At 32.3% G+C, this 12,133-nt stretch overlaps 2 long non-coding RNA genes across 2 annotated transcripts; both read right to left on the reverse strand.

Annotated features, from left to right (window-relative positions):
• Nucleotides 1-3,487: 3,487 nt before the first annotated feature.
• Nucleotides 3,488-8,224, reverse strand: LOC102680149. Its single transcript, XR_422852.2, has 4 exons — nt 7,383-8,224; nt 6,588-7,247; nt 4,829-5,233; nt 3,488-4,065 (listed from the first exon to the last, which is right to left on the reverse strand). It is a non-coding gene; the product is annotated as an uncharacterized LOC102680149 (long non-coding RNA).
• Nucleotides 8,225-9,429: 1,205 nt separating this feature from the next.
• LOC116186617 lies at nt 9,430-10,834 on the reverse strand. Its single transcript, XR_004151635.1, has 3 exons — nt 10,335-10,834; nt 9,794-10,150; nt 9,430-9,710 (listed from the first exon to the last, which is right to left on the reverse strand). It is a non-coding gene; the product is annotated as an uncharacterized LOC116186617 (long non-coding RNA).
• Nucleotides 10,835-12,133: the final 1,299 nt, after the last annotated feature.

A 12,133-nucleotide genomic window follows, 5' to 3' on the forward strand; every position in this document is an offset into this window, starting at 1 on the left:
AATTGGCAATTAAAATATTCTATATTTGTTATTTTTATGAAAAAAGTAACAAATTATAGGATAAGAAAATTAATTCTCAAATTAAACGGAGAAAATCTCGAAACAAATAAACCTTCGTTAAGGAGCATTTTTTTCTGGTACAATGAATTTCGAAGCGGTATGCAACAGCGAAATTGTTAAAACGTCTGTTGTTTATGCTTGACTCGGTAGAACAGCCGGTAAAGGAGGAAACAGTACGCAACAGAAAGCGAGTCGGAAAGATGGAGTGGAGCATGAGCAGAAAGAAGAAAGGGCGAGAAAAGCAAAACAGAAACGAAAAGAAAAAGGGAGAAAAAGAGAGAGAGAGAGAGAGGCTCGTCTGGGCCTTGGCGCGTTTCAGTTGCCTCGCGTTCGAGGGCGTTTTTCGCCCGTGAGTTGTTCTTTGCTTATTACAGTGTGTGCACTGGGCTCGAGCTCGCTAAAGTGGTTTGCTGCTAATTAACTGCGTTATTTTTACAACTCTCTTGCTCCCATCCACCTCCCACGTCTCTTTCCGCCCCCTTTCCCTTTTTCCTTCCCCTAACTGTTCTCCCACATTTGCAATGGGGTTCAATAATTCTGTGGCCGCAACGCCCTCTCTCTCTCTCACTCGCTCTTATTCTCTCATTTTGTTTTCACATTTCTTATAATGCATTTTTTCATCTGTATGCTTCTGATTTTATGATGATGATGAAATGTAATTATATTCGTTATCTATTGTTAAAAAAATTATTGGTATATTTAATATATTTGTTGACTATATTAATTAAAAATAAATTAAATAAATTTAATGTTACAGAATTAAAAAATCATAAATTGCTTATTTTTATGGTTTTACGATTATATGAATGTGAATAGAAAGTAAAACGTATACGAGGATTTGGAAATGGTTCTTTCCTCGGACTTTTTTTGCTCACACTTATTACTACCTTAGTACTTGCGGCGGGTTAATTTTACCAGCATATTTTGTATGTATATTTCGAGGATGCATTTGTAGGAAATTAATGAGAATATCGGAAGGTTTTTAAGTACTCTAGTTTGAAATGGTTTTCAAGCGTGCAGCTACTTAACCGTCATTTTGCAATATTATCAAAAAGCAAGTATCATTCACCCTTTAAAAAAGTGATTAAAAACGAATTAAAATAAAATATACTTATACTGATATTTTTTACAATTTTATTATATTTTTATTATAATCTGTGAATTTTATATTAAAAAATTTAATAAATTATTATATATTATATATTAGATATAATGTAGCAATGTCAATGTCTAAAAAAAAATGAGAATTTCTACATTATAATAAATAAACTTATGAATTACAATAGCATTAATATAAAAATTTAACTGAAAAGATTTTATTATTGTATAAACAAAAATAATATTGAAAGGTACTTCTTTTAAAATAAAATATTTTTTTTCATATAAAAATTATTCCATATATTGTTTAAAACATGATAAAAGTATATAAAATAATATCGATGCATTGATCATTACGTATGATAACGTTAATATGTCATTTATAATCACAAACACCAAACAAGAAAATATTCGATCGTATTTGAATCGAAATAATTTTAATTCCATAATATCGTGAACGAAACGACTATTGGTTACGATTATCGGAGATGGTCGGAAGCAGAGAAGTCGAAGGTCGTTTGTATAGGTATCTCTCTGTCGACAGTCGTGGCACCCTTCTTTCCTCCGCCACGAAAAGGCCCTTGAAATAAATTGAAAATGGCTGATATCGCCCCGCTCTTGGATAAGTGATACCTACATCACCTACACGCACATCGGTTACCACAGATTTCCATGGGTATTCTTTCATATATTCAAAACAGCTATTCAAAAGCGGATCCAAGTCTTTTTGTATAAATGATCAATTAAAATCATGTTAAAATCTATTAATCGCATATTTCATCGAAGGAAGAAAATGAAAGATTGAAAAGAGACAATATTAATCGGACTTAAAAAATAATTATTAATCGAAAGCTTATGAAAAATAAACGAATTCAATTTATTTATGTTGCTTAATGTCTATATTCGACGCTCTGATGTTTACATTTATTATATATATATAAGTAACAATTTCTGTAGATGAATTGAATATAATGAATATTTTATATACAGCATAATTTTAATTAATTTATTCGACTAGTCATTTATATATATCTTGAAATCGAAACTAATTAGATATATATTTAGTTAGAACACTTTTTATGTTTAATATTATGAATCGGAAATATGAATATCAGCAGTGCTTCTATTAGGACAGATGGTCTATCTCATTATTCGGTGCAATCGAGCTCGTCGAAAATTTATGTACTCCCTCGTACTCCGCGATCGTAAAATCATTTCCAAAATTCACGATTTGCCCGATCGGGTAATTTTCAGCATGCACGCGTGTACTAAGCTCATTCACATGATCAAATATATACGTGTATGTAAACGATGACACACATATGCATACACGTACAAAAGTATTCAGGCATCGAAAACGTTACGAGGCTAAACGCGAAACGCGAACTGACGTACGCTTTCGCGCGCACGCTCACGCAGTTACACACGCACGAAAAGAAGCATGTGCGCGGGCACATGAACGAGAAGGTGTATTGAATCGACGAGTATCATGCAGTTGACAGCTAGAGCTAATTGAATCTTGACTCTATCTATCTGTCGACTCGAGCTGAGACTCGACTGCCGGCGCCGCTCCGAATTGCATTTCCGTTCGACAGAATCGGTCGCGCTTGAGAATTCTATCTTCTCCCTTAATCTCTCTTTATTTTTATAATATAGAAATTCAATGATTTTGAAACTGTAAAAGATCATTCAAATGTTATTTTTCTTTTTCAATTTTTGTTTTGATCTTACTTATTCAACTTTTTGAATAGATAATACAATTATTATATACCTTAGAAGTCTCATCAATAAATAATCATCAATAAATAATTTAAAGTTGTAAATTTGCGTTAATTATGTATAATTAATATTTAACAAAATTGAATAGTTTTAATTCTTTTATATTTTGTTTCAATATTGTAAAATAAAAAATAACTATTATATGTAAGTTTTTTTTTCTCTTATTAATATTTTCATTGATTCAAGTTGTTTTTCTTATTTATTGAAATAAAATGTAAAAAATTATACAAGTATGTATTAACGATTCGGAATCTTTTTTATTAAAATTTCTTTTCACCGTAGATGAAAGATTTCTGTGCATGAGGTCATTTAATTACATAACAGATCGATAAAAATTCTATAAAAATTTAATTAAAAAAGAACAAAATATGAAATATTAAAAAACAGAACGTTCGTAGATCAAAGATGCAAACATTTAATAGTATATTTTTTATAACATTACTTGCAATTTTCTGTTATATTTTCGATAATCGACATTTTTGTAATGTAATTCAATATGTTTTTCGAAAAAAATTTAATCTTATCTTTTGTTTAAATAATTATGAAATAAATAAGTGAATAGAATCCATATTACTTATTTACAATATAAACAAAATATATTTTTAAAAATATATGACGAAGTTAGATTGCCAAATGTAATTGTAACATAACATCTCGTTTAAGGAAATGATGTGGCAAACAACAAGAAGTTGAGGTTCATAATACCGATAAAGGCACAAAACCTGGGAAAGGAGGATAGGTAGGAAGGGGACTTTGTTCCCCGTCTAGGATTCTATAATCCGTACGATCTTTATCGTTAAATTCTGTACTCGTGGACCGATGCCTCGATTGCGCAATCAAGATGGCATCGAGAAAGGCATCTCTCGCCTTCGACTCAAACTACCAACAAGTATTTCAATATCCGCTCCAATATATTCCCATCGACCCTATAAACGTGTGTGCAGTTATATTGGATTCCCTTCCTCCTTCCTTCGATCTGCTTTCCTTATCCCTCTCATTTCTTCACTTTTTCCGCTCTTGCTTCCTTCCGTAGTTTGTATATGTGCATGTGTGTTCGTGATCGCAGACCAATTGGTTCTTCTCGTCGCCACACTCATACGCAATGTGGTGGCGTGTATATCTGTACATCTAAGGAAACCGCATTTAAACGCATTTGATAATCCTGTAAAAGATTGATCTCAGCGACTAGAGAATTGAATTGAACGATAATTGTTTAGCAAACATGATACTAACAATTATTGTTATGTTCTTTTTAATTTCTTTGTTATTAAAACTAATATTTTTAGATGAAAACGATTAGAAGTTCGTTATTTAAATGAAAAAGCTTGAATGAACTTGATAAAAGAAGTAAAGAAAATTTTTGTTTTATGTTTTCTGAATTCCTTGAATCAAGTTCAATGCTCTTTTCTTAAGTGATCTTTATCTTAAACAATAAATTAAATGATAATAGAATTATCTATTAAAATTTTAATAAAAAAAAATATATAAAACAATAATCAAGTAATTAAGTAATTTTGAAAGAACATAAAAATAAAATAACGTTCATTTGATTAAAATAAAAACATTGGTTTAATATAATTCAAATATTCAAACGAACGCTAAATTATAATGGAATAAAATTTAAATATAAAAAATTCATATTTAACTTCATCTATCGCTTATATCTATTATATCTATCTATTATAAAAAGCAATCAAATACCTATCGGGATGATCACAAGAAATAATCTAGAAAATTCTTTTCAGATTAATCGCTCAGTTTGAAGTTTTTAGATCATAAAGATATGCAATAGGCCAGGAGATATGAAATAATTTACCGTGGAGTTGCATGGTTCTGTTCACTACCACCTGGGTACACATTAAAATTGTGCATTTCCCCACCTTCCCATTACCTAATTCTTTTCATCATTGCTACTGCTATCTCTGTCGTTTCTTTCATTCGTCCTCTTTGTTGCCATAATCTATATATGCGTACACAGATCGTCGCTTATTATACTAATATGTCCGTCGTGCGTTCATCGCGGTGCATCGTCATCAAAAGAGATTTTCTCATTCGAGTTTAATTGTTTGGCCCGATCCTGACCAAAGAAACGGAGTGATACGGTCGGGACTGGTTTTTCACCACGCTTCAAGCGCTGGTCCGCGATCAAACGGATCCCCTTTTTATCCGTGAATCTTTCTTTACGGTTCGCCGATTTTTTGGCCACTGAATTCTTCTCGGGTATTTAAATAAAACCACCGATGCTTCGTATAAATGTTCCATTTAGATAGAAAATTCATGGATCCCGGATAGAGAACTGTAAATAAAAGATAAATCTGTTAGTTTAACTTAATATTGAATATGAAACTTTTCGATAAACTTTTCTTTGGGAATTAATTATTGAAAATTAATTAATTACTAAAATTAAGATGAATATGATGATAAGCAAATGTAAATCTAGAAACTTAGACCGATTAATTAAAATTAGAAATTATTGCGATGCAAATAATTGTATTTGATTTTTAAGATAATTTTAATAAATAAATAAAATAGTATAAATGTTTTAAGAAAAGAATAATATTTTTATAAATAGGCAGATATCTTATCCAATTTTAAGAATAAAGAAAATAAAAAATTTCTTATCGAATTAGCATTTAATCTATATGAGAAAAGAATAAAAAAAAAAAAAAGAAAGAAAGAAAGTGGTAACGGATAATAGAAAGTAGTGCCCGAAGCGTGGCTTTGCACGATTTGTGGTTATCGAACAGAATAGACGCGTTGTACTGGATCAACCATACAATGAATCCAATTGGTGAAAGGATTTTGCAATCGTACCCACCGTTTATACCAGGTATATTTGTAGGGGATACAGGTACGGTTTTAAGCATGGTTCCTTTTATAAGTACCATTATAAGTGCCATTTGAATATGTCTACACCCGCTTTGTTCGCGAATTTCAAACTAGTCATTGTCCTCTCGTTATTGTTTGAAAGGACACGAGATGACAACCGCTGTGATTAATAAAATACACCCTATTCTTCTCAAAACAATTATGTCTGATTTTTATAATATATTAATCATTTAATTTTTTACAAACATTCTATTTCTTATACAGTTTAAATAACAGTCCACGAATATTTTATCTTAATATTATGATTTTATATATTGACAAGATAAACATTATATGAATAATTTTTTTTTATCTATATAATATATAAAATATATTAATTCATTCATTAAATATTGTGTGCCAATCGATATATAAAAATAGTTTATATAATATAGAAAAGCGATATCATTAATGCATATGAATATAGATAAAATCTAATATACTTACAGCAAAAATATTTTGTATATATCTCGAAAACTAAATTTAAATGGCGATTATATGTATGAGGAAAAATTATTTAAAATTTTGTTCTCTATAATATTTCAAAATCGATCAGAATGAGCAGATTATTTTTAAATAATTATCATTTCATAAAAAGTATCATATAACAATAAATCATACATAAAAATCACGTGACATAACCTCCAAATTTTTTTAAAATATCTCAATCAAATCTATTTTTTTAAATTCTCCCTGAAAATAAATCATATTTGAATACAAATTGATTTAAAAATAAGTATTCTTTGAATACTTATTTATTTTTGAAACCATGGAAAGTTTACTTAAGCTTTTGTGCGTTTCAATCCTTCGTATCCTTTCCTTGTCAATCATTGGTTGTAATCATACAATACTCGTACATTGTGTAACTTGAAATGATGTAGGGAGGATATAATTGTTTCACGATAGGCCCACAGGTACATGGAAATCGGGATATTAACAAAACGTAAGAAAATATTGGTTTCCCAATCGAATAATGGCCGTGTGTACCACGTAGATATTACGATTGGATATCTCGTTACACCATAATCGAGGAATAATCGATCGCAAAGTTGTAGCACAAGGCAAATTGCTGGGCGTGGTAAGAACGATCCAGGAAACTCGAGAGGGCAAAAGACAAGGGCGCGTAGCAGAACGGGAAATCCGAGATTTTTCTTCCTTTCCTCTCACGCGCGCTCTTTTATTTCTCCTGGTCATGTAAAAAGCTTTTTATTCAAACCCGTGTTCACCCTCGATCAAGCGGCGTGCGTGTGTTTCCACAGAAGCGAATCGGGGCGTAACAAAGATTCATTTCACCGACACGGGATCTTTGAACTGGGTTAATTAGGGGACCGAAAGCTTTTGTTCGATTATTCGAAGAATCTTGTTACGATTTCATCAATGTAGAAAAATTGATGAATGAAAGAGATGGTTTTTCTAAGAAATCGAATTAGTTTTATAGTAATCTAAATAAGAATATATGATATATATAATAAATTAATCGTGTCGATAATTTTAGGTTATGTTACTAATGATACATGAATGTTATCTATTTGAAATTAAAACGTTTTAATTATATAAATTTATTTATATATACGTACGTAATGTCAATTAAAATAAAATTTCTGACAATTTCTAATATATGCACAGTAGAAAAGATTCTTGATTTCTGTAGAAACGAATATCAGGCATGACAATTAGGAGAAAAAAGGGAAATACGAGTAACCAGTATCCTGGTCGATCATGATATTCCGTCTCTCTCGTGTCTCTTTCCTTCTCGCAACAAGAGCGGTCCTCGATCATCCTCTACCTCTCGTCAATGCATCCGGGGACTTCCGCGATTTCTGAATAGAAATCTCTATGGTGGCTGACAATGCAATACGTGGACAATTGCATAGTCTAATGGATCTGCCTCACATCATCGTAACTTATACGTACGTGTCGTTCGTGTAAACGATATCGACAAACGTCCATTCCGCGTGTCTTCCAACCGTTCGCAAAAACGAGATCGACATTCTCTCTATGGTGGTCGTGTCTTTCCGCTGTCATCATACTCTACTACGTCTCTCCCCTTCTTCTTCCTTTGCGCCACGGTTTCGCGCGCCGAAAAACGAAAAAAGATTCGTCCGCGTCGGGTTCGGTCGGTAAAAACGAACATGTCGTGTCTGAGTATTTCCCCCTATATGTGAAATGAAAATTATTCCGCGGTTTAGGCCGCGTCTGCTAATCAATCAATAACGATGCGTTCTCCACATGCGAATAAATTAATTAGGTCGGATCGCTTTCGAGTCTCTAATTTAACGTTGGTCGCTATTCCTATCCGAAAATTTCGTTTGAAGTCAATAGAAACGCATATAATCCCATTTGAAGTTATTTTCAATATTAGTCAGATTGGTACCTAATATTTCGATTAATCTCCATCTCAATTACGTTATGAAATATTTTATTATACTCATTGAATAACATTTGATATGGAAGTGTATTAATAAAAATACATATACAGCTTTCAAAATTAATTGATCAATAGGATTCATTTGCAATATCATATCAATTAAACTTGATAAATTAGAAAAGAAACCAATATATTGTATTTATGTACTATTAATCATTACGTAAGGATCGAATGGTTAACCGATCTGTTCAACGAAGATTTAATGGTCCCACTAAGAGGTAGAGAAGGTATAGAAGAATCGGAATGAACTTGTTCACCGGTCTTTCTTCTGTATGCGTGGGCGGTACTCCGTTCCATTTTGTTCTCTTCCTATCCTTCTTTTACCCAACAAAACGCCGCGAGACCCTCGATGTTTTGCGTATACGTACTTTATCTCGTCTTCTCCTGGTGACGGAGGAAGAGAAATAATAAAGTGAAGAAAGAATGAGATAGAAAAAGGAAGATCAAGAATCAAAGAAGAGCGAGATGGTAAAAGGAGGAAAGGAGAGAAACTTGGAATCTTTCGTGGTTGGACGCGAAGGAGGTACGCGAAGAGATGGTCCAGGCAGTTACGGCATTGTATACCTAACAGGAAAAAGAGACAAAGCGAACAAAACACTGTCGGGGCGTCGCTCCGCAAACACAGCGCCCTCACGAACGAGGAGTGAGATGAAGGACTAAAACTTGGAACAAAAGTCCTCACTTTTGTTCCCTCGAAAGTTTTTCGAATTATGGCCATAGCGGAGAGAAAGGCAGAGGGAAAAGGAGGACGGCATCGAGAGAGGTACCTCTGTGATTTATATCTCACCAAGGTTTCGGAATTATTAAACTTTCCAGGGCACCGGAAGAAAGGAGGTGAAGGAAACGATGGCTACGACGGAGAGGAGTTTCTGAGAGAGAGAGCTTGTACTGTAATTAAGCCGTTTTCTAATGAAGATTGATCGGTCAATTAGCACCGTAACCTCCCACCTTGTGTCTCTTCTATTATTTAGAGCAGACTATTAAATATTTACTTTTGTGTCTGTAGTTTTATATCTTCCATTAGGTTGATATTTTCAATGGATATGATTTGTTATCAATTAATTCTGAAAAAGAAAATATAACATGATTATTTTCCCTTAAAAAGAGATATAGTAATTATTAAGTTAATTAATTATTTGATAAAACGATTTATTCAATCGAAGTTACAAAATTCTAGCAAAATTAAATGTTTCATCATGAAGTCGATGGTTAGTATTCCCGGAGCCAATTCGTAAAATACTTCGATTATCCATTAACAAGCAATTAAACCGTTGGTAACGAGGTACAATTCAGACTTGAGTTGAGATATCCCTGGAAGAGATTAAAAGCTGCCACTTGTGAGTCTGGGCAAAACCACCCTTTTGCGTTTCTGTCGTTCGACCGTCTCTCTTTTACTCCCTTTTCTATCTTCTTCTTGTCTCTGTTTTGCTCAACCCCTCAACCGTCGTGGCCACAATAGAGAGTGGGAAGCCTCTTTCTATGGATCATACAATGGATATAGTATATCAAACAAATTCGACCCCGGAAAATTATTGGCCACAGTAATCCCACGTTACCGACCATGGACGATAGTTCTCCCATCAACGACGGCACGTGACCCATACTAGAACAAAGGGTTCGAAACCACGGTGAAAACTCAACCATGAGAGCAAAGATGTAAGGTTAAGTCTATACATTATTAATATTTTTCCGATTTTTCTTCACGACTATTATCACACTTATTTCTCTAAGAAATAATATAAGTTCTTTCCTTTATATAATATAATTTAATATAATTTCTATGAAGATATAAGGTTAGATTTATTCATTATTAATATTCTTTCGATTTAGTTTTTAATATTCTTTTTGCAATTATTATTTTACTTACTACTATTAATACTTACTTTATTAAGGAATAATATAAATACTTTTCTTTCACTAAAACAATTATATGAGGAATGATTTTCATTCATAGTGAATCAATTAAATTTTTAATTAATTCTAAATTAGAAATTAATTATAAAGAGATTAATCAATCAATGATATTTTACGAAAGAAAATAGTAGATTTTAGTAATTTGAATAAAAATATAAAATGAAAAAAAAAAAAAACAAGAGAATACCGTCCACCGTTGATTTAATATATTCCACGTGATCGGATCATAACCCATCGATTGAAGCGCATCCTGATTTATGGCAAAGTACATAACAAAGATTTCGATGGCAAATCCAGAGGCGACACGTCCTTCATTCTGACAGGATTGAAAGCCGTAAAAATCCTTGTCGGACGAAAGGGTAGCCCGATCTAGGTACGCATGCGTTTGACAGAGTAGATATATTTCGATCATGGATTTTCGATAGGCCGCAAGGATTAGGGACAACCCTCTGGTGCTCTCGCGCGTTTGTTCGAAACAATGCTCGACTTAACTGATTGGCCGATTACTGGTTCTGCATGTTGTATTCTCTGTGTTGTATCCAATGAATAAGAGAGTGGCGAATGTAAAGTGTAGTATACATCGGATTATCATAATAATCTTGGCTAACAAGTATTGTTTGGTTAATTGAAAAGTCATGGCTTTTCTATCTATTCTTTGTTCTGAATTAAATTTCTTTTCTTGTAAATTAATTTCTTAAATATACTGTAATATATAATAATTTCTTAATTACACTCAATTTTTATGTTTTTTTATTTATATATTATTATTTTATACAAATTATGTATTAATATGTAAACAGAAAGAAACATAAAGTTTTATAGGTTAACATTTATTAGGTTGGTAATAATGATTAACTTTAGCAATATTTCAAATGTTCCTAGCAATTGCAAAGAAAAATAAATTACTAGAAAATTTAGAAATGTATATCTAATGCGCAAATAAAAAAATATAGATAGATATTTGCAACTTTACATGTTTTCTTTCAAACATTTGATATCCTTTTCAATATCAAATTAGAATCAAATAAAAACGATTGAAGAAAAAGAAGATAGTTAAAACAGCAAATCAAAGAAAGAAAAGAAAGAAAGAGAGAGAGAAAGACAGATGAAGACAGAGAAAAGATAGTGGGCGTAACTCGCGATAATTTGCATGGAAATTTTTATCGGTACGGCCGAAGAGGCAATATCCAGCAGACGCATTTAAGATCTGAGTCCGGATAATAGCCACAGAAATGGGATCGTAATGCCTGAAATGGGTGACACGAGTAGGTACCCAAGGTTGCCTATATAGTATATGCCTTACATTTTCCTACGTAGCTATCATGAGCTAATGCGCGAAAATGGTGGGGTAAGTGGGATGCACACAGAAGCTTCAGTGAAAACGAATCCACCCATATCGTGCTACAGCCATACTGCACAAGAAAAAAATGACACTCCTCCCTTGGTTTACGTCGTTAAATTATATATAGACTTTCTTTCGCCCTTGCTTGCTTGTTCTTTATCGTCATCTTATGTTAATATTACTTCTATTCGAGGTCCATGGTTCTCATTGATTTTTTTGATATTTTCTAGTAAGTACTTTTAATACTCTTTTATTTGTTGAGTTTTATTAAATTTTGTCTTAATTATTCCTCTTCTCTTATATTATTTTATATTAAATTTGATAATGATTTTGAAAAATATGTATAAACCAACGAAGAAAAATTATAAATAATAATTAATTTAATTTTAATACTTTTTTTTTATTGTCAATTGAATTTCATGTAATACAAAGTCAGATTTTCAAGTCTCTGAACATTCTCTATTTTTAGTTGATCGTTACATTAATCCGATCTACGAAAAGGGATCTATGAGAAGGATCAACTTTCAGGAAAGCATTATACGAAGGTACATGGCGGCAGGATCGGTTGCTTGATGGACTGGAAGCTCGCGGAACGTTTCGAAATACCGTCTTAACCAAGAAAAGGGTGCAAGTACACACTCATG

Source organism: Apis dorsata, unplaced genomic scaffold (genome assembly GCF_000469605.1).
Source record: "Apis dorsata unplaced genomic scaffold, Apis dorsata 1.3 scaffold_1026, whole genome shotgun sequence".
In the NCBI taxonomy this organism is placed as follows: Eukaryota; Metazoa; Arthropoda; class Insecta; order Hymenoptera; family Apidae; genus Apis; species Apis dorsata.